The sequence below is a fragment of the Micropterus dolomieu genome, linkage group LG17, assembly GCF_021292245.1.
Source record: "Micropterus dolomieu isolate WLL.071019.BEF.003 ecotype Adirondacks linkage group LG17, ASM2129224v1, whole genome shotgun sequence".
Classification (NCBI taxonomy): Eukaryota; Metazoa; Chordata; class Actinopteri; order Centrarchiformes; family Centrarchidae; genus Micropterus; species Micropterus dolomieu.
The window spans coordinates 32,076,732-32,103,386 of record NC_060166.1 but is presented as its reverse complement, the minus strand read 5'-3'; the positions used below and the strand labels follow the sequence as shown (position 1 = coordinate 32,103,386).

General features: G+C 37.1%; 1 protein-coding gene across 7 annotated transcripts in view; it reads left to right on the top strand.

The window, feature by feature from the left end:
* The first annotated feature begins 10,510 nt into the window (after positions 1-10,510).
* Positions 10,511-26,655, top strand: part of cntn5 (contactin 5) — a 118,378-nt gene continuing 102,233 nt past the window's right edge. For 5 of the 7 annotated variants that reach the window (XM_046074231.1, XM_046074230.1, XM_046074229.1 and 2 more), the window contains exon 1: positions 10,512-10,838. The gene's annotated coding sequence lies outside the window, so the exon portion shown is untranslated. Of the gene's footprint in view, positions 10,839-24,248; positions 24,384-26,655 lie in introns of those variants that run through there. The other 2 variants (XM_046074226.1, XM_046074225.1) reach the window with 2 other exon arrangements.

The window sequence follows — 26,655 nt, the reverse complement described above, 5'->3', positions numbered from 1 at the left end:
CCCAAAATAAATATCTTCCAATCTATTTTGATAATATAAACCTAACCAAAGGGATTCTGACACAGCTTTTTCAGAATTGCATGAAATTGCATGATACATGATACTGAACCTCTCCGACCTCCCCCTTCTTTTTCTGACTCCTGTTCTTTAAAGCAGCTGATTTGTTATGACATTAGAGTAATGGTATTTCTCTGGTGACAGTCATTGCTGAGGGATATGATTACGCTGTGGTAATTATGATTGTTATTTCCAATCACAGCTGAATGGAGTCGGAGTGTGTTATTTCAGCAGCATAGACAGTACCAGAGTGACTATCTGCACTAGATGATTCTGATGGGAACGATTTGAGAAACAAGCGTTCTGCTGGCACAAGCTGACTGACAAACGCATCTGTATTTCTGCAGGGAGAAAGCAGACAATCTCACATTCTCTGCAGGTGGATCTACTGGTCGCTGAGGCAGCTGGATGACTTTGACAACACTTCAGTGAGGAGAGAGAGGCATGGAGTACAAAGAGTAGAGTGTGAGCTTATATTCAACATAAATGTGAAACTTTGCTTGATTCTTTGATTTTAGCACTAAAATGAATGTGTGTTATAAAGTGATGTTACCAAAAGACCTATTAAATAAATATTTAAAATAATTATTTTATGCTTCAAATTGTAATATATGTGAATTGGATATGTATTTGCTCAGATTAATTAGAAAGTGCCATGTTATATTTGAACAAGAAATTTATATTGTTTTGATCTAGGATTAGACCAAGCTATCTGTCTTTAATTATTGGGCTGATCTTAAACTTTATTTAAACCTGCAAAAACTAATTTTTTGTGGACACTTGGGACACAACATTGACATGTTGCCTTTTAACTGTCCAGTATGTCCTTACATGGTGGTTGCTACATTTCTACAGTAGCCCAAACGGATAAATGGCTCTACAGAGAACGTTTTGTCACTGTGTTAAATACATACGAAGAATAACAACAACAAGTGAGGTTAGTAGTAGTAGACAACTGGTTTATTAGAAGAAAGAAAAGAAACAAATTTTGGACAAATGGAGACCCACACGTATTATTAATCACAAGAGCCGACAGAGCGTGTCGGCCCCCGTAGCTTCTCCTGCATTTTTGGAAAGAGATGGGTGAGCGGTGACTGATGGTGCATTCATGTGGTGTCGGAATAACCAGAACCTTTCTTTTCTCCTTAAATCTTTATTTCACAAAGAGGAATAAAGTGTACATGGGACCTAAAGAAATATACATAACTTTGATTCATGCAAAATCATGTAAACTAGATGTGTGTCGTTTACTCTGATAAGGCTAATTCGACAAATCTTTGTAGTAGCGTCCATGTTGATTCCACTTTTCCGACTTAAGAGCGCATGAACACACACTGAAGTCAGAAGAACAACTTCAGAACTCGAGAAATGGGACCATCTGAGGTGCACATGAATGCACCGTCACTAAAACTAACACACTGAACCTTTAGGTAAATATGGCAGACATATTAGCACATTTGCCTATTCACACATCCAGCAGACACAGAGCAACATTAGGATTATTTTTAACCATGTTTGTGGCTACAAAGTAAATGTTAGTCTAATATTCCTTATCTTTTAGTTCTGTTTTTAGTCTCTAACAACTCTTAAAGGAAGTATCTGGCTCTTTAGCTGCTGAATGCTCCATTATGTTCACCAGCTAACTAGACGCTAACGGCCGCTAACATGGGTTCATGCATTTACAGACGACCTATGGATTGAATTTATATTTTACTTTTATTCTCTAGGAATTACTTAGTTAAAGTATGTCAGAGAAAAAGTGTACTTTGTGCATCTTCTCCTAAGGACCTGATAACTTAACATGGTAAATGAAGAATTATGTTAGTTAACTGAAGTAAGATTAAGTTGATTCATATAAGTAATTTACTAAAAATGTATGTACCATGTTTACAAAGTTAAGTATGAACATATTTATATTATAACAGCAACTTCAAAAGCAGGAACAGTTACAGGAATCTACCTTTTTGGTTTGACCTCACATTTACCTTTGTAGCTTTTTATTGCTTGGATCAGACACACTTGAGATGGAAAAAGGAAGTATTTTTACTATGAAGCTGATGAAGTGTGGGGAACAGTAAAGCTGCTGAAGAAAGCTATCCATCTCTGTCTTGCTGTTTCTTTTCATTAAGAGTGATCCAGCCGCCCACAGTTTACATTAGTAATACTGTTTTCCATCCTGCCAAGAGGAAAAACTGTAAGAATGACAATATAGTTCTTGATACCCTCTCATGAAAGAAATACTGTATTATGTGACAAAATCAGTTGTCATTGTGTGACATATACTGTGAGATTGGAACCCTCAGATGCGAACATCCTCCTTGGTCTTCCTGGTGGATGGCCTCTGACCCTTCACACTACTGATTGCTGTGAGCAGTTTTGATCATGTGTTCACAGACAGCTGATGCTGGTGGATTCTGGTGTTAATTCAGTTTCTTGTCCAGGGTCCTCAAACATTCGCAGATGTGTGCTCCACATAGCTGTCACGTATGATGTCATATGCTGTTTTATACTGTGTTTTAAATTTTGGGGTAAAATATAATATTCATGCTGTGTGGCACTGGCAAAACTGGCTTTTAACACCCTACCCTACAAAGTTTAATGTTTTCAAGCTTTCCTGATCAAAACATAGTGTCGTTTAGTTGTTAAGTCACTGTAAATACGTTTTCATCTCCAAGAAAGGGTTTGTTTTTTAACTTGCTTTAAACAGACTTTATATCTTTCGTCCCCAAGTGTGACTTTATGCAGCCACTTGCATGCATAAGCACTCTACACAGCAGATGTTGGTGCTACCAATAATGAAAAGAATCAGTCTACCAACCAAATTATAATTTACCACCTCTATCTAGTCAACATCTGCTGAGCAATAAATATAAATTGCTCAAATTTGCTAAGCATGTTAATGTAACTCACCATCTGTATTAGTATACCTTTAAACTTTCCTGACATTTATATAGCAGGAAACTGTGAAAGCCAGACAGATGCAAGACAAACACACATGCATTGCAGACTCATATGCACACACATAAATACTAGTGTTGTAGTCAAGACCGCCCAAACCAAGACCAAGTCAAGACCAAGACCAGAGTTTATTGACTGAGACAAGACCAAGACTTTTCGGGGCTGAGACCAAGTTCAGACCAAGACCGAGGGAGGACGAGACCGAGTCAAGACCAAGACCAGTTCCCCACATTACATGACACACGATAAAATGTGGAACGACATCAGGTATTTTTCAAATTGATCTGAAAGATCCACATTCCCATAAAAACACCCACATACAAACACTAAGATCTGAAATCAACGGAAGCATCTTTATTCAACGCTCCTTTCCCATGCTTACCATTGCGGGGAGGGGGACAGCCGTTAACAGAATCAACACATTTTTAATTAGGGTTATTGCATTTGAAGAAATACATTTTACATCCAATCCAAGTTAGGATGTTGACAAATAAATCAGACAATGCCAAAGTAATTTATTGATATTCACAAAGTTGTGGTCTTGAAATCCCGAGTCCTCAATGTCCGAGACTGTGACAAGACCAAGACCATCAATGTGGTCTTAAGACCGGTCTTGATCTTGAGAACACTAATAAATTCAGTATAAATATGAAAATAATATGCACCATATGCAAGCATTTTTTTCAAACTTTAAAAATTTCATCTCCATATTAGCAGAAATGTCATATATAAACATACATTTCAGTTGATTGTACCAAAAATATATGCTATATTCTACTTTCTAATTTGGGGCAGCACTTGGGGCAGTAGTGAAGTGGAAAGCAGTGTAGCACAACACAGCTCAGAGTGTGTAATGAAGATAAATTAAGAGGTTTTGTTCGTGGATAGTGCTGTGTTAGCTCAAATACTGAGGATTGCCATCTCCGTAGCCTTTTCTTGGGAAATTAGGATTCAGTCAGCTGCAACATCACGCACCACCTTGCAAACCGCAGATGTCAGATACTTGCGTTGTTAGAAGTGTGAAAGCGTTCATTCCCACACTGACAGAAAGAGACAGACATGAGTGAAGAAAGATTATGTAAAGAACAGGTTCTGCCAAGCAATATGACTGATCAGACAGGTGTCTTTCCAACTATGCTGTTAATTTCTATGAGACACAGCTAGAGTAGCTCATGGAACTGGCTGCTGTCCCCATGGTAAGTTTGTATTTACATGCATATTCATTATTAAGGGGAACAATATAGAAATCTCACTATTCAGCCAACTTCACAGGTTTTGTCTTTTTGTAGCACGCCCACACAAAAATTTTGAAAATGGGTTTTGTTAGGGACATAGATAAAATTTCCAACTTTCTGCCAGTAGCTCACAGATTTTACCTGCCAAAATCATCTCAAGTTTGGCTCAACAGCTCAAAAAGTCCAGAATCCATTCCTGCCATACAACTCATTGGACCACCTGCCATTTGTTGTCACACCCTAATTTCTAATCCGTTTCTTGCTTGAGGACAGTTTTATTGGGCATCAAGGGTAGACTTCACTAAACTACTGCAAAATGCACCAATGACTTCAGAAAAGATCATTGGTGCCAGCCTGCCCTCCATTCAGGACTTCAAGGAAATGGGCAGGAAACATCATGGCAGATACATCAACCCCAGACACAACTTATTCCAGCTTCTCCCCTCTGGTAAACTAACAGACACAGGTATAGTTTCTACCCACAGGTAATCACTGCCGAACAATTAATTGACTCTAGACACACATTGTCAGGAACAACCCGCTTGCAGTAACCTGGTGACTCTGACTCTTACTCTAAGATCAACCTGTATATTTACTACTTACTACTTACTGTTTACTACTTACTCATCATTGTAGCAATTAAGTAACTATTCATAATGTATATATCATATGCACTTACCTCATGTACATAATAAGACCTGCACAACAATATTTATTTATTCCATCATTCTTTCCACTATGCTTTACTACACTATTGTCTTGCTGTCTACATAGGTTGTTGTTTATGGTTGTCTAGATGTGTGTACTGTACACTGTAGTTCGTGACTGTTTTTGTTAAGCTTGTTGTCCTGGTCATGCTTGTTCGTTGTACACTGAGAGCAAGACTGGAAATTTCTTATATGAATACACATACCTGGCCATTAAAATGATTCTGATTCTGAACTATAACAGTCCTGTTAGCTGTAATTATGTTTTATATGAAAATTATATGTTTCCAGTTGGTTGGTTAGTGACGAAGAAATGGACAACAAGGGATAAAATTGGGTAAAATCAGCATAAGCAATTTGTAAATAAATTGGCTAAATGTGTACTTTACTCCAGCTTTTCTTCTATTGTGTGTCTGCCATATAGCTTAACATGTTTAAGGTGGTTTGTTGAGCCCAATATTACAACAACTAACTGCAAATGAGTTGCAGCGACACTACAGACCCGATGTTGTTCCTCATGATAACTGCATCACTTTTTGTTCCCAATATTTCATGCTCTCAGGTTTTAATGTCAAAATGACTGCCTATCTAAAGCCCACAGTCTCCAAACAAAACCACAGTTGGTGTGTACTCACAGGCAATACCACAGGTTTGCCTCTAAAAAAAGATGCTGTTGTGGACACAAGCCTGCCATTTTGTTCCTGTTACCCAGTTGACAAGGTCAAGTGATTAGTGGTGCTTTTATCATGTGGCTTTAAGAGACATGTTTCTGGTTTATCTTTAATTGAATTGCACCTTCCTTATCTTATTTGTGCCAAAACATACCGTGTTTGAGACAGAACAGGTTGTGTTCATGATTGACAATTAGTATTTTGACGTTGTGATTTTTGCTATATGACCTTATTTGCCATTTCTGTAATTCATTCATGTAAGAAGGTGACTTCTTAACATTACAATATATATTCACTGTGTTGAAACAGTAGCACTTTACTGTTAACAGTTTACTGCCATGTAGTTTTAAAGTACAAGGCAAATTGAATACTCCATATCCTCTCAATCTAAAACGTTGTTCAGGACTAGGAGGCTAAAATGCTAATCTTAAGGACACACAGAATAATATATAAATATAGAATAATATACCAGTCCTGACATATATTTCAGTGTAAACTATAAGCAAAGCTCTCCAAATGATATCAATGTCAAGTAAAAAGGACCCTTAAAATACTGCTTTTGAAGATGGCATCTAAGAGCTGATAAGAGCTACAAGCATTGGAATGGATCAATTGTGCAACAGGAAGAGCACTCAGTCATGGGTACTGTTTAATTAATGATGGGGGATGGAGATAGGCTGTTAGCTCCATATTGTCAGTCAAACACTCACAGCAGAGGGTGGCAATATGAGCTATGTTACTGATACATGAAACAGAAAGAACTAATCTATACTTCCAGTCTACTACCATTAATGTTCTGTTAAGAGGGCAGGGGTGCTGCTGCATTACAGACATACACAATTTAATTTCTTCTGAATGCAGAAGACAAAACACAATTAATAAATAATAAAAATAAAATATGGAGGGGCAGTTAAATATTTTGTTGAAAAATGTCTTGTCCACCCTTGATTAATTTAATTGTCAGAAAACATCCAACCTGTTAATCTTGACAAAACAGATAAAACACAATTTATTTTATGTTTGTACATGTTCACATTTATCAGAATGTGGTGCTTCAACTTTATATTCACCTTTTTACTTCTATAACATTACTCATTGTTCTTGTGTTACTAGTTTCTAAATGAACAACTAGGAGCATACCTGTGAAAAGTAAAACAAACAAATAATTCAACACGTAAGCTATAAATGGAAAAACAAACAAAACACCTAATAGTAGCATAATCATCAAACATAATAATAGAAAAAAATATCTCAAGAGTCAAACAAAAGCCCTTTTCATCAAAGGACCCTCCCAATCTGCCTTTGAAGCTCATTGAGCTTTAGTAAAGTGACTTATTGATTAGTGAAGCCTGCATGGATCTACAGCCAATTCTTATCATCAATAGACACTTGTCCTGTCAAAAAATCCTGGGCCAAGGCAATAAACCCCCACCTGTCACCCTCAGACTAATGAACGTCAGTGAAATTGTATAGATACTCAGACAGCAAACCAAAACATGATGATTGGAGAAATGTCACACTGCCACACAAGGTTAAGTCGAAACCTAGTATATGGCTGATTAATGTACGATCAATATGCTCCCCAGCAGTGTACCTAGTGTGAGTGTGCGTGTAAAAAGTTACATAATCACGCCTCTTGCATTGCGCATGTAGGCTCTTCAAGTCCTTGTGTGGTCATGCACCTCCCAAATGCAAAGGTGTTTTTTTCTCACTTTCTTGAATGCAATAGTTCAAACAGGAATCTGTTAAACATGACATTAGTTCATTACAATACAATTGCCACAAATACTAATAAAGAAAGTAACTCAAATTAAGAAAATTTGCAATAAATTCTAATAAACAAGATTTAAAAAGCACCCAATCTGCTATTAAATGCTTCAAAAACAGGAGATCTTAAAAATCTATATTTGAGTAAATAATATTTTACCAGCAAAGATAGTCCGGTGTGGAGTAAGATATTTGCACACTCGTAGCCATGATGCAATTCAAAAAAAAAATTATTTACCAACATTATAACATTTTCTTCAGGGTAATAGTGCCGTGTTGTTCACAAACAAGCTCCACCAATGTAATTGGTATGACATAATATTTACTATATAACATATACTGTACGTTTTTTATATAGAGTTATGTAATTATTTATTAACTATACTATTTCATTAGTAGGGTGTTATATTGTTGTTATACAATTAGGATAGTTATTCTTGACATATTCCACCTTTTAACCATCGATATGACAGAATATTTCAATGTATTGCAGATGAAGATTCATGCATATTTATTTCATGCAACAAATAAGAAAGGAACTTCGGCAGTGACCAGCAGAGGTGGTACTAAATGAAGAGCAGTTTGGGAGCTGAAAGAGCCGGCTCTCAGAAAGTAACGGAGTCGTGAGATCTGGCTCCTTTCAAAGTGCTGTAATTCCCGTCACTTGAGGGTAATACAATACAATGCATCGTGGCTACGAGTGTGTGCCCATCTCCCCCCACACCTGTACTTTCATCATGGTTGGCACCTTTCCAACATTGGTGTGTGTTCCTCCTCTCTCTCATCCAGCAAAGACATTCAATTCATTCGAGCATATTTGATGTTGCAATTACTTGACTTCTTTCTTTTCAGGGACTGTATAAAGGCAAAAAGTATGTCTATTAATATATAGTTTATAGAGTTTACAATTCATTAGAATTCTTCCTCTGCACTGAGGAGTTGTATAGCAGTGAGGTCCATGTTACAGTCTATCGAGTGAACATAAACAAAGCTAAGATGCCGCCTTAAGGCACAATTGAGGACAGTCTGCACCTTGCTGTGAAAGTCTACTTAGGATATAATTCAGAAATGTTCACGCCTACTCATTCAATCAGTTCGGAAGAGTAATAGCCATTCCCATTACATCAAAGACAGACTTTTTCTTATGTGCGAGGTGGTTCTGGACTCAAGAGCAGACAGAGACTGTAGGTTGAAGCTCATAAAGATTTTAACTGAGGGTTTAGTGGGGGAGTGGTGGAGAGTAGTCGAGAGCGTGGCTGAACAAAGGTCCGGTTGCTGGGGGCTTGGCGTGGCAGGTGTCGTGGCAAACGAGAATCCCCACGGAACCAAACAAAGGAAAAAACATGTTACTAGAGATTTGTTCGCAAAACGAAGAAGTTCTCTAGGAGTTTAGCCGTGTGTTAGTTACCACTGAAGTTAATACAACAATCTGCTGCTGACAGTCAGAAGCACAAAATATTTAGGCCGGAGCTTGTTTGGCAGATTGTCAGCAGCTGTGCTGGAGAGCCAGGTGCCTGAGAGAGACCACACCCACACCACACACCAGAGAGAGACAGGCAAAAAACAACCACAAAACCCTGACAAATAAACTGGTCACGGACAGATCGTGACACTTTTATGGCATAGACTGTATATAAAGTATACAAACTCCACTGTTAAAATATGTAGCCAAAATATCCAGGACACGAACGCTGCCATCTTATGCTGTCATTTGGAGTCAGCATCTGTGCGGTACAGCACTTGTACTTGCTTTTAGTGTGCTATACAAATAAAGTTTTTATTATTATGATATTTATATACAGTGTATGGTTTTTACTGAAAGTATCATATGAATTAGGTAAGTATTACTATTGTATTTGCGTTGATGCTAGGAGTCAAAGGACATAAGTGCAAACATCTCCACTGCCACGCCACAGATTTTAATTTTAGCCTATATCCATCCATCCATCCATCCATCCATCGTCAACCGCTTATCCTGCGAACAGGGTCGCGGGGTTAGCCTATATCATGGATGTATTAAGGTAGTTAGTCTACCAAAAAGTAATGTAATACTGAATGATTTATCTGATTGTATTTATAATCATGAGTGTACTGCCCTTGTGCTCACAGTGATTAACCAAATGTCGTTTGTATAATTGCCAGCTGGAAATACAAAACAATATTAACAGACACTAAAGGGCAGAGAAATGAATGACCAAGTTGTAGATTGCCACCATAGACTGTATATAAAAAGGTTGCCACTTACAGATAATGACCTCTCTGGCTTTCCATAGCAGGAAAGTGTGAATAATACGGACATGCTGGCTAAAATTCTGTAGATTTAATCATAGTGCTAATGTTAAGACTATCAATGTTAATAATATACACTTTTTGTTATCAATAAACGCCCTGAAATAAATCCTGAGCTGATACTGAGCTGAGCTATAACTTTCTCAAGATTAATGCTCTTAACCATCAACCCAGACTGCTTGCCTCAGTGAAAGCGTAAAAAATTTGATGTCATTTTTACTCCTTGTGTAATGTTACCTTATTGAATCCAAATGGGAAAAACCTTGTCAATAAGGTGTTTAGAGGAAATTTCAGCTATACATGATAGCATACTCAATGTTAGCTTGACTGGTGGTCTACTTAGAACTAAACTAGATGCATTTTAAACAACTGTTAGCTAACAGCTCAAAACTTGCTAAAAATAGGGAAAATCTGCACAAGAGCTCTGCATATGAAAGGTAAATTAGCTGTGCATGCCTAACCCAGGTTATGGTAATTTATGTAGTAAAAATGGGTTTCATTGACAAACAGCCAAAATCAGCCCTTTTAGTAGAAATGGGGGAATGCACGCCACTCTTTGCACACAGCACAAGGATCTCTTGTTTTTTTTTTTTTTTTACTCCTTTCGTTGAGCCAACTTTACCGTTGTCCATTCCCAGTTAGGAAACAACCTGAAAATTAACAAACGAACAGATTTGATACAGGATGACCCTAATGCTAAGCAGCGGCTGAAAGTGACGCGATGCCACTCCTCATAACTAACCGAGGGCCACCTTTTTTTTCTCCTCAGCACCAGTGAGATGGGACGCTGCGCTGCAGAGAGCCTCAGCCGGCTGCAGCGGTGGAACCTGACTGAAAGGAGACCAAATCAAACCTCCGTCCAACACGACGCACAGCACCGGCAGAAAGCTTCCTGAAGTGGAAGAAAAGGTTTGGCGCTCGAGGGAGAAAAAGCCGGGCACCGAAATAAATCATATCTGTTTACTGCTATTTTTATTTGAGGATGTGCTGTTTACGCTGGCTAACCAGATAGAGCGGCAGAGAAGAAGGACCCGGACTTGATATTCCTAATACCGCTACGCCGTTTGGGTCGGGAGGGACAGACTACGGCGGTCACCGCAACCGGTATCATCTGGGAGAGAAAAGGAAACGTGAGACGACTTTCTTGTATTTCCGTGAGTAAACTATTTCACTTAAAGCGTTTCCATTTGTTTTTGCTCGGGTTGTTCTGTATCTCCAGCTGTAGTGAACGCAGGTTGTCCAAAGAGAGACAAGTTCAGCTGACTGTGCTGGTGATAATAATCTTGATATAACCACCTCAAAGGAGCTGAATAGTTTTGGATGGTGTCATTTAGATATCAGACTAAGTAAATCACCTCCTGCTTCCCCCTTTTACTCACAGTAACTTTAAATTCCTAAAGAGTGGCATGATGCACAAACGCACTACAAGTGTTAAAATTAAAATTAAATCTGTTTATTATGTACCTTGGGAAAGTTGTAATAATTGGTCCTGATTTGAGATCAAATCAAAGGTGTCCTACACTGAACCCTCAGCAGCCTTGAAAAGAAAGGCTTTGAAATGTATTTACACTGAAGTGGGTTTCAGGTCTACCTGTTTTTGATAGGAGCTCAAAGGGACCCAATGAAACATTTTTGTGAAAGAAAAGAGCTCTCCTGCAAGGGCAGAGGCAGGTCCTTTTTGTTTTTGGGAGTGCATCTTTAGGTTAGCAGAGCAGGAGGCTTTTAACACACCACTTACCACACAAGTAGACCCACAGGAATTATCTAATCAGAGATATGCAAATTAGCCAAACTCTAATTTTGCAGCTTTGCTGCGGTTGAATGTTTAGTATAATACTATCATCTGACTGTGCTGGTGACAGTGCATTGTGGCTTGGGGGCTCACAGACTCTTGTTTGATGTTATTGATTTGGCTTTTTCGGAGCTGTGTTTGGAGGAGCAACATATTATTAAGTCATTATTCAATTAGGAATATTATTTCCATTTTTTCTTGAAGTTTGTGTGACTTCCATTTCAATGACAGCAATTAGCCAACTGGTGGCAGATAGAATAGAGTCTTCCAAAGGAAAATACAACCTTTTGAAGTATGTGTGCTGTCAGTACATTCCCCCGCTGCTTTGGCTTTTCTTAATTTTTAATGCAGGTTCATTCAGAGACACTAAGAAACATACTATTTTAAGGCCAGTTTCTAATTTAAATTCACTAAGTACGTCACTACAATATTCAAGACTCCTGAAGATTTAAACCAGAAACCTTTGTACCAGTTTCCCTTTCTAAAAATACAGAAACTAGTTTTGGCATGCTTTGCTCACTCTAGAATTTGACACTATGACACAAATTATGTTCAGATATGGTGGTACTTCGGAAACACTGCTGATAGAAACATTACTGGTGTAAATAGTATCAGAGAACAAGACAGATGTACAATTCCAACTTGTGGCTTAGAGGCTGAAAATTCACACGAGAAAAGGAGTTTCAAGTCAACAATGGTAGAATGTGAAAATAATTTTCTCTGTAGAAGAAATGTTTTTTTGCTATACTGTGAATAGTGATGCTCAAAAGTGGTGGATCCTGACCCCCCGGGCCGAGCTACATACTATATGGTGTATGTACTGTGTGTGTATGTGCGTAAGTGAGAGCAGGATATGAAAAGTAGCCCACTCAGTCTTATTTGCTTCAAGCTACATTTCATTCACATTGCTTGAAGGATTGTGGGTTGAGCACATCTATCTTCAACTGTTATGTCACATATAGTGAGTGAACTGTACTTGTCCTATATCATTTGCAACATGGACACAATCAATATTCAATTTTGCTAAGATGTAAAGAAATTCTAGGCGATTCAGCAAAATTGTTTTGCTTTTTGTTTTCTTACACAAACTGCTTTCTTGCTAAGTAGTAGGCCTAAATAATTTTAATGTAAAGGCAGCCACAGTATATATTATAATGGAGCCTGTTTGACTTAAGGGTGCCTTGCATTATGTTACTAAAAAAACTAAATGTCTCTTCAAAGTTACAAGAATAACTTTTTGAATCTTACTTGTAAGACTGTATCGTGTAACCTGTAGTCTAATGCTGTCATGGTTTCCTGTTAGTGTTATACGGCTTCCATTAAGACTGAATGATGAAAGCCTAACTTAAAGGCATGCTTGTGATTTCAAATGGACTATAATTTATCATAATGTTAATCTAGATATATATTTCATGAGACCTAATGTGCTTAAATGATTGTCTTATCAGCCCACTCCACAGCTAAGTTTAATTTCCCGAGATCATCTGAAAATGGTTCATGTCACCAAGAGATGCATAGTTAAAGTCGCCAGACACACTCCTAATCAAAAGGAGCTTCACCTGCATATCAGGGGAATAGATGGAGGGAATGAACAGCTGTGCCTATTTCACTTGGCACGATTTAGAGGTTACCCCTATCCTTATCAAATGTAAATCAGTTATTTACTTGCAATACATGCTTTAAAATGTTTGTAAATCCACTTTGGGGCAGGTGTGCGATGAAATGCAAATTAGTAGATCAGCTAACCTTGATGGAAATGGAATATGTCTTGGAGTTAAAGCTGTCCCATCCTCTTAAATTAAATGATTATTGACATAGGCCAACAGACATGTATTTGGTGTATAGCTAATTGAAAATGACTATAGAACTCTAGTGAAGGCTAACCCTTGGGACACTTCAAAAAAATGTATACCAGCATTGACAAGAGGGAGGCTAGAAATATAAACTGTGTAACCAAAACAAAGGCAACCAAGGGAGCCCAATTTTCACTGACAAATCTGAGACTAATAAAGTGAAAGTGGACAAAAATCTTGCAGATCACACTTGGTACTCAACATGTCCCTTTTGTGTTTTTTCTGTGACGTGAGCAAAGATAATCAAACAGTGATAATGTATAACACTGCACAAACTCTATTAAGATTATAGAGTCAGTATATAGAGCACTATGTGTTTATTCTTATAAAAAGCAAAGACAAAAGCGAAGCTAGGAAGTGTTGGGAAATTGCCGGTCATCCTAAAATCTGTAAACAACATTTTTTCACTGTCCAAAGGATGCAAGGGTGTAATTTTGTTTTCAAAACACAACAGTGACTAAGAATGTAGGTCCTGGGCATCGTTCCCTGGTAAAATGTGAGATGACAAGAATTTGTTAGTTAAATAAATTATTTTTAAGAAATGTTGGTTATGTTGACATTGGCAAACCCTTTCTTGGCTGCCTTTCTATCTAGCACTTTGTTTGTAAGGGCGGCCCACTGGTCTTGCAGAGCCTGGAAGACAAACGTCCCTCAGGACCTATCTGACAACTTAATTTATATAATTGCTTAGAAGCATCTGCGTAAGAAAGACTGACTTTCAGCACCCTCCTCCACTTGTCACTGTTATGAATGACTTGAACTTGATAACCAGTGAGTCAAACAGACACTCTTAAGTCACATTGACGCTGTCATACTTAAGCATGTGTGAACTATAAAAGAAACACTGTTAATTTGATTACTGTGTTGCATCCTTCCTATGGAAAACAGTTTCAGTCTCAAATCTTCATCTTTCAGCATGTTTGTAATGCTCTGATCTAGTTCTTGCGATGCAGCCAGCAGATTGTACCATAAATCATTGCACCATTACAAATGTGTACATATGTTAAGTAGTAATGTAATCAACATGAATGGCATGACAGCATCAACGCGTGGCCTTTCTCTCTTGATTTTTGCAGCGTGCAATTCCTTTGGTAGTTAGCAGCTGATCTAAATGGCTGAAATAACTTGTTTTGGTTAGCTAATATGTCCCACAGCCTCAGGTTGGTTAATTATGCAGTCCCTTTATCTGTTTGTCTTTGTGCTGTCCTCATTGTGTTAACTTTGAGCAAGTCATCTGCAGATACCTGCAGGCTTCCTCTGCCACAGCTTAAATGCGTGGTTGTGAAAACATTAAAAGGTTATTAATCGCATGTAAGGAACAAGGCAATGTGCTTTTAAGTAGTATTTGAAGGAAGGAATGCAAAAAAACATCTCTCATTGCAAATATGTGCCACTTGAGATATTACGATTTGGCAGTTAATGGGGCAACAAAACAAACTTTAACTGTAATATTAAAATCTGTACAGTAGCATGCTTTACACAAAGGATTTCTATTTTAGTCACATTAGTCATGATTTGAAATAGGTAGTAGTGGGTTTGATTTGTCTTTGGAAATAGTTTGTCAGTGAAGTGAACATCAAGTATTTGTGGAGATGGTATGGAGAGAGTAGCGATGATGGTGATGGTGGGGAATAGCCTGAGGATGGAGTGTTTTTCACTAGGCAGCTCCTGATTTTATGTGACAGTAAAGGGCCTTATCTTCCAGGGCCATGATGAAGCACAACACTCTTTGATTTTTTATCTTCCAAATGTCTAACAATCTCATGCTCTAGACAGATTAGTGAGATGAAGGTGTAAAAATTGGCTATGTGGTTTCAGGGGAGTCAAATACAGCCAAATACAGGGTCTAAGGCTGTATCTGCATCATGCTGATAGTACAAAATGAAAGATTAGCTGAAATTACTGGCATACTTTTGACCTTCAGGTTCAAGAGTGTCAAAATATATGTTTCGTCTTATGGCATGATTTGATTATTATTGCGCGAGTAAACAATATTATGTGAAGTAGACAGTAAACGGGATTAAAAGGGGATACGTGCAAAGTCCATGCATGCATACTCTTTAGTTGAGCTTGTGGTAGCAGTATGTTCTTGTCCCCTAATCTATTACCAGTCAGTCTATTCAGTAAAATAGCATAAGAGAGCATTTCTCTTTCAGTCTCCTTTGTTCTCTACATTTATGTCTGTTTCTTATTACTTCAGACAGGACATTGATCCCCTAAAGAATCAGTTGAGGCTTAAAATTCATTGGAGCCCAAACCTGTCTTTACAAGTCTTTCTCTATTTCTGTGCTATCTTAATAAGTTAAACCTCCAAAGACATTGAGACTAACTCTGGGCAAGCATCAACAGTGTCGACAGAAATCAAAGGCACATCGAGAGATCAATGAATTTTCATATAAAATTTGTTATTATACCTAATTATGTAGAATTACCTTTTTACATTTTGATCTTTAACCCTAATGAAACTGTTTTCAGGCACTGTAGGTTAACAATCATGTTTGCTAGCTCATTAATGTGACATTGTTTCTCAGCTTCTTGTAAAAGCATGTCCTAAAACAAATAACATTCAACAGCCTTGCTGATTATGTTTTCAATAATTAATTGGATCTTAAATCCTGTGTTGTTTTATCATACAGATTTTTTTGGGAGATTTTCATTTTTCCCTGCCATAACACAGATTTTCTGTTATATGTTCCTTCCTTTTTTGTAAGATAGATTTTGTTTGGCTCATGTGACAAACGGTTAAGATGCTTTTCAAAACTTTTTTTTATTTAAATACCGTACACATTTAGAGTTTAATGCCAGGTCTTTGAGAACAAAGTATTCTCCTCAGATGTTTTTTAGTTAAGGCCTTCTTAGTGTTCACTAACTAGTGGTACACATCACAGGGCATCTTCACCCAGTGGACATTTTTGAAAAGGCAGCAATGCTGTACATTAAAAGAAAAGCAGGAGTGTTTTAGGGTCACCTTTCTTACAGTACTAAGCCATGCATCCTGCAGGCTCATGATGAGTTGCTATGTTCCACTCTCATGCCTCCTTTCTCCCGAGAGATGAAATGTGTATGGAGGTATCTGTCAGAATACAACTAACAGGGCTGCCCTGCTTAGCTGTGCTTGTGCAGTAGCTCCTTGTTCATTGTCTCGTGACAAGCACTGGATTTATTCTACCCAAGTGAGGTAGCTGTAGAATACTTTTCTCTATATCGTTCTTAATGCTATGACATAACGGTTCTCATATGAATGGATAGTGACTGATGTTGAGTGATTTCATGTTTTCTGCCAATTTTCTGATGGAAACCTTGATCTGATACATGAACTATACACAAAGTGAATCACCAACTTGTATGTGAACTGGCAATATGAAATAGAAAAATGCATCATATTCTACAGGAATACAGTAGTATACAGAACGCATGCTTTAAGAAATGTATGACTTAATACCGGTAAAATGTCCTCGAGATATTAGGATGATGTGAAGCTTCATTAGGCACTGGGATAAGACAGAAGCACTGATGCATTTTACACAAAATAAAGGAAAGAAAGCTGCTATATAACGCTTTTATTCAAAGCTTCTTTTGTGTGGTGTATGTGGACGTTTGGTTTTACACAATTTTGTGAGATCAGCTGTCAGCATGGTGTGGGTAGCATTATGGCTGCAGCGATTTAGCAACTGTTCTTGAAAATAAAAAGAATGTTATAATATTACAAAAGAGATAGTAACATTGGTTTGTGCAGTGTTGGCGTTTCTATGATTGACATAATTTTACACATTAACATTTTAATAAACAAGTCAAAGTTCAACCTTCCTTGTAATGTATGTCAAATTGATTAGCTCTTATTAAAACAATAAGCTAAGCAACCTGTGCGCAACGGGTGAGAGGCTACTGATACTTGTCCCATTTTCCAGCAGTCTGGTTGATCAATAAATGTAATAGTTCATAGAATGGGAGATTAATGAAAGATGTGACAGCAAGGGATGACAGAACAATATTGTTAGCAGATATGTAAATGGAAATATCGAAATGCAGCCTTATACTATCAAAATGTTTTTAAAATGTTTTAAAACATTGACTTAACAATGCAGCTGTACAATTATTCAGCTGACTTGCTGAATTCTCATCTGAGCCTTTGATAAGCAGCTTCCAATTGGTCAACAACTGGAGGTTTGTAATTAATCAGCTACTTAAAACATCTGCTGCACAGAAGAGGATGGTGGGCTGGAACAGACACATCCAGTATGTATCTGCTGAATCTACTTAGTTTAATTAGTTGTGTTTCAAAGGGAGAACATTTATGTAATGGTCTCAAATGGTTTAAAAGACCATTCTCTTTTTTAATTTCTTGTCTTATTTAATACAAATTGTGCATAATTAGTTGTCAGCCATTTCCCATAGCATATCTGTAGTTAGATATTTGACTGAATTGTTCTCATCATTCAGTTAGCCATTAGTTTCAGTTTATATTAGTATGATATGAATAATGATATAAAAAAGACTTTAGTAACCAGTTTGTTACTGTATGCATATGAATGTGCACCCTCTCATAGAGGAGCATCTCCATAGGGCTACTACAGCTACATCTATAGGACACCTTAAAGTGCATGGTTTTATTTCAGCCAATAGACATTCACTAAGGCTTAAGTGAATCAATACAATGACCAGTGATTGGTCCACAATTGTAATCAACATGATTGTTTCTCTTAAAAGGACATATGGATGATGATAAGAGGATAAGATAGTCACAATTTGCTTCTTTAACATTCAGACAGCTTTGAGTGGTTATTATCAAATACATAAAGGTATATAGGTATAATTAAAGACTTTTATAATTTACATAGTAACATATGCCACCTTACATCCAACATCTCATTTGCATAAAAAGTAGGAACAAAAGCATTTTGTAAACATTGTTGGTGGCATTGCCGCTACGTTTCAGGTTACGAACATTTATTTAATTGATAGATTATTCAACATTTATGTTAATTAATAAGGATTAGAATGGTAAAACAATGGCTTTTTTTTTTAATGGCAAATTCATGTTGTCAAAACAGCTAAAAGAAATGTTAAATTTTTCAAGCCATGTTGATAATGTCGCCTATTCATCTAATCTTATCAGGCTAATGTTTTGGTCTAATGCATTTTGAATGAGCGAAAACCCGTCGTTGAATCTTAGAATTTAGGATAAATTTCTATTTGCATTACTCACATTTCTTATTTTTATTGGTGCACCACAATTCAATTTACCTTAACAATTTGTTCAATACAAATAATGATCCTGGATTAAAGACATAATGAAACATGGGAATCCCCAATTCAGTTGCTAATGTTAACCAGCAGGTAGCATCACTGTAGAGATGAAGGCACATGATCACCTGTGGAGCCAGACAGTGGCAATCACATTCAAAGTAATTAAGAATTCATTAGATCTATATATCACAGCCACAAATGTGCCATGGGACTGTAAGGAGTTGCACTGGGAGTGAGCATGTGGCATAGAAACTTACAGCTACATTTCAGTGGTTGTTGCACTCTACTTTTCAGCTGTGACTCTTAAAAAATGACCACACTTTGAAAATGCCTATATCTCTAACAACAATATTACATTTCCGTGAAAGCAATTTTTAGAGGATAAAGGCAGGGTTTTCCAAAAGTACCTTCACTACCAGCTTTAATTCTATGGGCCATACTATAGTTACCATAGCAACATGTGCCCCTTGATTTGTGCAGCAGAAATCAGGTCACATTATTGCTATGTTAGATGCGACCTTTACTTCACCACAAATCTAATAGTTGGTTTCCTCTTGCCAGCCTGCCAGTCAGTGTGCATCTCTGCTGCTTACCTTAATTGTCTGTGTTCAGTCACATATCAACATAATTCAAAACATGAATTTAAGTTATAATTAAAAGCATCTTTGTACCATCAAGGTAAGACTTTTAAAGAGGACTTCTGAAAGACCATCTGTGCTTTCACTTTTTCACTTTGCCTTCATTATGTCATCATGAGATATCTCAGTTTGTACCTCTGCTATTTGAATGTTTTATGGATTTGAAAAATATATAAACTTGAGTATACACTGATCCCAGAGAGGTAAACTGTCACCAACTCGTTTAGAGAAAACTATAATTGCTTCATGTGATGTTATGTGTTGTTTGTTGCTCTGCTACTATCTAGATTGTTTTCATGATTTCATGTTGTTCCATTTTTTGTATTGTCTTCTCTCTGTAGATTATCTTATGTCTAGTCTGTTCTAATGTTTCTTTATCTGTATTTTAATTATTTTCTCATCTGGTCTCTTTGTGTCTTTGTGCCTGGTTTTAAGGTTTGTTGTTGGGACTGTGTTGTTGTCCTGCGTCCTCTGTCTATTGTTTATGTTATTTTATTTAATCCCAGTACCCTTTCCCACAGAAGGCCTTTGTCTCCTGCCAGGTCTTTATTGTAAATAAGAAACTGTTCTTAATTAACTTGCCTGGTAAAATAAAGGTATAATAAAAAAAACATGACATGTTCAGATATATTGCAAGGAGAGAAAAGCTCTGAGAAGCAACCTGTAATTTCCAGCTGATACAGTTTGAAATGTATGTGGCTCAAGTAGATACCTGACAGTGTTGCTGTGTGATAATTTTAGATTTTATTTGTTATTCTAACTTGCTGTTACCAGAAAGCAACCTTGGGCAAAAAGGCACTCATAGTTGTGATTTTAAAAACATTTGTAGTCTGTGACATTACAATTGAGTTTTACATCTTATCTCACCAGTCTTCCATTACATTATTCTTTCAACAACATTTTGTTTCCATTGTTATCCATCCTGAAACATCCCGTTAGTGATGCACCATCAGTGCCATTATGTATACTATACAGAATAAAACATCATTGGTACCTTCCCTCAGTTGTGGATTGAGGTTAATTCCGTTTAAGTAGCCAGTAATTTTTTTGTTAAAGTATAACATTCATGCACAAGTGGGTGTGTTAACTGTGCTGACCTGAGGTGTAAAGATCCAACAATGAGCCTTGAGACAGGCCCCTCATGTGCCAGATCACATACTCATTAAATCTCAATTTTCAGCAGAGCTCATTTAAAGCACAATTATGTGACGCACAGAGCCTGTGTTCTGTCGTTTCCTGTGAATAGCGACAAATTCAAGTGCTAAGCTTCAGGTGCTTGAAACTGTGTGTGCGCGCAGCAGCCTAGGATAGCCAGCCTTAGGATTCTTCTAAACTGTGTACAGTGTGTGCAATGTGTATGGATGTAAAGTTGGTGCTTGGAATAGTCTTTATGTAAATGTGATCTATATGGTGCTTCACCTACCATATATTCATGAAATTAAGCAGAGCTTAGTCAACACAGAGGGGTATCACAGAGGGATATTTTTGGGTTGATGGGTTATTTAGTGTGTGCCAGCCACTACCTGGAGCAAAGCAACGTTTTGTCATTGTTTTAAAGTCAGAATGAATTGATTAATTCATATATAATAGGGGGTGGTGATGGAACAGTGGATAAGACACATGCTTTTGGTGTGAGAGACCCGGGTTCGAATCTACACCAATGTGTCCCTGAGCAAGACACTTAACCCCTAGTGGCTCCAGAGGCATGTGACCTCTGAGATATATATATATATATATATATATATATATAGCAATTATCAGTCGCTTTGGATAAAAGTGTTAGCTAAATAAAGAAATGTAAATATATTCCCCAAGAAAAGAAATGATCTAAGGTCTGAAAATAACTGTTTTTATGGGTTGTGGTCTTTGGTAGACTTAGGTGTCGTACAGTAAATGTGTTTCATTTGTGGTGAGAAAGAAATTTAATTACAACAATCAAGCGAAATCTAATTCATATCAGGCTATTTGCCATAATCTACGAATTTGGCGTAGCATTTTTTTGAGCATGGGAAGATGTAGCCCCATAAGCCATTTTAGATCCAGTAAATTCACCACATGGCATGACCTGCTGCCCCCCTCATCTGATAGGAGACTTGAAATAAAACAGAACTTTTACAGAAGGGTAGGTTAGACCAGAACACATTGAGCTGATAGTTGTCCATTGGTTATTGCTGATTACCTATGGCCAACCATTGTCAGATTATTACCAACATTAACACCATTACCAACTTCTATGCTTATTATGAATAACACATAAATAATTAAACTTGAAATTTAATCTGACATGGTTTTGTTGAAGACAGGTTTATTCTTTTTGAGTCTTGTGCTGCGTGAGCTGTTTCCTTCTAGACAAGTGTGCTGACCTTGGAACAGCTCCTAATTGAGTTGAGCAATGATGAGGAATGAGTCTGTTTTTTACTGTGATGCAGGTACAGAACATTAATGTTGTAGTTTTTTATTAACGGCAAACTAACATCACAGTAGGCCAGTCATTATCTCCAACAGCTAGTTTCTGCACACACTGTCTTTCTTACAACTATTTTCTGCTCCTTCTGTTATTTAGTAGCACCAAAGGATGCGTTGTGTGTGTGGTTTTTTTTCAAAGGGGTAAAAAAAATCTCATCGGCTGTCAGACTTAGAGTTAGATAAAGTAGGGTAATAAATAATATTGCAATACAAATGGTGTACTATATAGTTATAATAATAATAAGCTATTAACTACCATGAAAACTATGTCCTGGGGAACTTTTTGCGTTTAACAAACTCTGAGCGTAACCCTGAGCTCCGATTTGATTGAGCCTGAAATGTGAAACTCATAGTTTTCGGTTTCAGTAAAGCCGATCAGAATTAGTTCAGTCAACTCTGAGTATGTTGAACCTGATGGAAGCGCGTGCATGGGGATGAAAAAAAGCTATCATCAATGGAGCTCCGATACTATGATTCACCACGGCAACGGGTAAATAAAGGCAGAGCCTCCATTTTAATCGAGTGGAGCTAGAAATATGAATGTGTGCCAACGTGGACCATGATTGGCTCTAAAACACTGGAGTGGAGGAAGGATCAATATGTTAACAATATTACATTTTATACAGCATTGCTCATTCATCATTTACTAGACTGGGATTTCCTTAATGAATGAAAAAGTGCTGGAATTCTCCTATAGGCAATTACATTAATTTGAAATAGGCTGTAGGCCTATTTATTTAGCTGTAAACTGACTCGACAAAATGCCGGTGGCAATAGCTAACTGAAGATGAAAATATGGATTAGACATTTTAGACTATACCCTACTCATAGACCTGTGATTGTAAAGCCACAGTCCGACCCGGTAGGCTAGCCTACTAATGATTGTTTTTTTTGCAATGTAAAATGTGTCTAGGTTCAAACTGACTGTGAAGTTTTAGACATCTATTTTACATTAATAAAATCTTGCTCATTTCGTATTTTTTGAAATGCTGTCAAAACACATTCAGACTATCAGCAGGTAATGAAAAACTCACTTTTAAACTACATTTATTTGTTTCAGCTGCACCACAGTCACTCAGAAATATTTGGATCATATCCAACATGATAACTACGATAGGAATGTTCAATCTGTGCGACTACAATATGAAAGATCACTGTTCATTGATCAGTTTTATACAGATTAGTTTAAATAGTGATTACCACAGTAATGTAGCTCACGGTAAGTGTTTTTGTGCAACTGTTGCCAACCTGACAGCTGCCTCCGCAGAGTCACTGTGTTAAAGAACGACAGTATAGCCTATAGATTTTATTCTGTGCTGAGGATAAATCCACGATGTCCAAAGATAACTCTGTCCATACATCGATGTGAGATAGATCAAAAAAGCGGTCATGTTCAAGATCATGTTCGGGTAAAAAAACTATATACTCTATAGCCTATCTAACCGGGATATCAATGTTTATAAAGACGTAATTGAGTTCCTTCTATATGTGCTTTGATATTGACAGTATGAATGAGGAACTGCCAGAAAGCCGCTTCAGGCTCGGGAGGAGTCAGAGAGAAACTCAGCGTTTGTTGAAGTAAACCTCTTCCCGAGGAGGTTAGGTTCACAGCGTTAAGTTGCCGGGGTTACTGATACAGAGTTTATCTGATCTCAGTCTCTGAAACTGAAAACCCAGAGTTTCCCTCATCTAATACTTAGAGTTTTCACAAATCTTGCTTTCTGAAACAGGGCCCTGATGTGGTATAGATGTAATTATTCCACTGCCGGGATACACCACTTGCACCAGTGACTGTGGGTACTTGGCTGCTGTTTATGTAATCAATCAGATCCACAATGCCTACAAAAATATTTACATGTAGTCTTCTAAATAGAATGATTTTTTGTTTACATGCTTCATTGTAAACCAGAGAAAGAATGGCACAACATTATAACTTGAATCTGTTTCAGATATTTCGATATACTGTGTTTTTGCACTGAAACAAGAGTTTTATCAGATTATACTACCACTGGAATTAAAACAGAAAGATAGACAGAAGAGGAGCCTTGTGTTTGTCTTTCTGAAACTAGTAAACACACATGTTCTAAGATCCCTTAGGAAAGATGCACCGCTTTGAGAAGTGGGAGACAGCACTCGTAAATAACAAACAATAGAAGAGCGAGTGGTGCACACCCCTTAGGAACATCTTCCACTTAACTCAAGATTTTTAGAAAACAAGCAAATGGAGAATGTTTTCAAATCTTTCAGTTAGATTAAGAAAGGTTAAACCTGCTCCTATAATGGGATAAAAAGGTTGTTTTAAACACAGTGATTGATAAGGTTGATCTAATACTGGTAAGAAAGATGCAGGTCTGATATCAAAAAGGGATGGTAAACAATCAAAATCAAATTAAGGGCCAATTAATAACAGAAGTCAATAATGTTAATTAATTAAAATTTAAAATCATGAAAAATCTAAGAGCAACCTAATATAATAGAGAAGGACTAAAATTTAAACAAAATAGTAAAACACATCCCAACAAATCACCAGCTGCTCATTTGATCCAATCAACCAGATAAAGTTGGGTTCTTTATTAAGCTCAGGTGTGGGTACTCAGGCTGTTGCTGGAGGTAAATGCCTGTCATTCACAGCACTGAACGTATTCCAGTGCAGTGGCTGCTCTACAATCTGTTTTGTGCAGTGTCACAGATGGGAATCTAAAAGTTAAGTAAAATAAACTGTCATCCACGATCAAAAGAAAGACGGCCACTTGTGATAGACTCATGCTTGTGGCTTGCTGACTCTTAAGACTGTCTATCCATTCCTTTTACCAGTTTAACGTCTGTGCCACAGTTTTCTGTTCTTGTTCTCCTGGCTCACATATTTTAGTTTTTACTTGATGCTTGCAAAGATTGATTAGTTATCAGAATAAACCATAGATCAGTTAGACTTCTGTATTTATGGCAACACATTTTTTATGACCTCCTTATGAGCAGTACTACTATTACTACTTTAAAAGACCGGGCAGTTGTTTCTGTCCAGGTTTACAGCCGCCGCTTTCCTCTCATGTCCACCTTCTGCTTCTGTCTTGCTCCTTGGAGAAAATGATTTGTGTAACAACATGGCCTTTCCTCTTGTGCCACTCTCACTGGGCTTCTTTTGTGGCTATAGACCTTATAGATATTTTAAGCACTATTGTGGTTAATTATTTAGTTTATAAGTTTTCATTTTGATTAATGTGATTCAAAACTGGCATTCATTGAAATACTGGTCCAGACAGCTTAGTGTTAGTAATTAGCTTTAATTGTGTAAGTTGGCTAATTAAAAAATGAAATTCATGGTGGATATCTGGTGTGCGCTGTGCAAACTGGTGTCTATACTATTTAGGCTTGATGAAAGATGGTTTCTTAGTAAAAGAGACAACACACAATTTTGCATACAAAATTCTATGGTAGAGATGTTACTAACTGGTTTGTGTCCTCGATTTACTGTATATCATGCATAAAACAAGTAGTTATTTTTCAATTTGTTTCCTTGAATGCTGACCAGTTGGTTGAATTTTAAACTATAGCAGCAAAGATTTCAACTTAAATGGCAAATCTCTGTAATAACAGAGCAGGCCCTGATAATTTGGTGGGAGTGTTGTTATCTAGTGTTTGCTTTTAAAGCGGAGATAACTGAGGAAAACGCACAATATTGCCCTGCCACAACAAAATGGAGTGGGTTGGGTGTACCAGCATGACTCAGCCACAGTGAATTCCAAAGAAACTTTTCATCTAAGGCTTATTGATCGGTTTCAGGATATTTTTTTGTAAATGCACTTTGAGTAGAGATAAAGGCTGGATCCATTTACTTTTTTATATATATCACATTTTAAATCAAGAGCATTATAATGTAAACTAAAAATGTGCTGGAAAGATGTAAATTGACAAAGAATATTAAACTGACTGTGATGACATAAAAACTGTCCAAGCGTTATAATGTATTTTGAAATAAGCTTTTTACTTGTTACAGTGGTATGGGAGTGGTATCTAAAAAGTTGGCATACTGCTGACTGCAACTCATAGTATTATTAATAATGCTAATATTGCCGCTATAGTCTTGACCTCACATGCACTTTCATTGTGGATACGTTGTGTACACCCAAACTTGTTATTACTCGTTTACAGTCGCCAGTAGTTTGGATCATGAATATTCGAGGATCATGGCACTGTAGGCAAACATTTGCTGATGTTTTTACAGTATGTATATATAAATATAATATATATGGGGAAAAACATGAAAGACATGTTCTCCTACTTACTTTCGTTACATTTTGAAGACAAGACCTGGATTTATGGGCAATGGTGAAATAGGTAGATACAAAATTTTTATGGCATTTTTCAACCTTTAACAGGCTTCATGATGGTGTGTGCTCCCCTGGCAACCACCTCTTTCCTCCAGTCAGTGTAATTCCCTAGGTGGCCAATGCAGTGAATTCAACAGCCTACAGTAGTTATTTCAAGAAAATAATGTTGCACATTATTTGAAAGTGAGGCATGAGTAATGTTGCTCTGATAGGGTGCGTTGTTAAGAATAAATCACTTGTTTGTTTTTTAGGATACCATGTGTTTGGATAGTTGCATAAAATGTGTGTGGTCTGAAAAGAGTAAATGGTAAAGATGACTGTGTGAATGTACTGGTATGATGACAAGACAGGTGACATTTAAAAGTGACATTTTGAAAATCAGCAGGGATGCAGTTCTTGCGTGATTTATGTTGATTCAACTGTTCATTTTAGGACATTATTCTATTATGATGCATTTTGATATTATAACCTACTATGCCATTGTGTTAAGTTCAACTTTGCATAGTCTCAAATATATTAGCCATTTAAAAAAAGATTGAATTTTTTTGTTTCTTTGTGACATGGATTTGTCCATCTCTTCATAAAGGCGTGAAATAGCAGTTTGCTCTTCCATGATCCCCAGCAGCTGCAGAGATGATAAACACTTT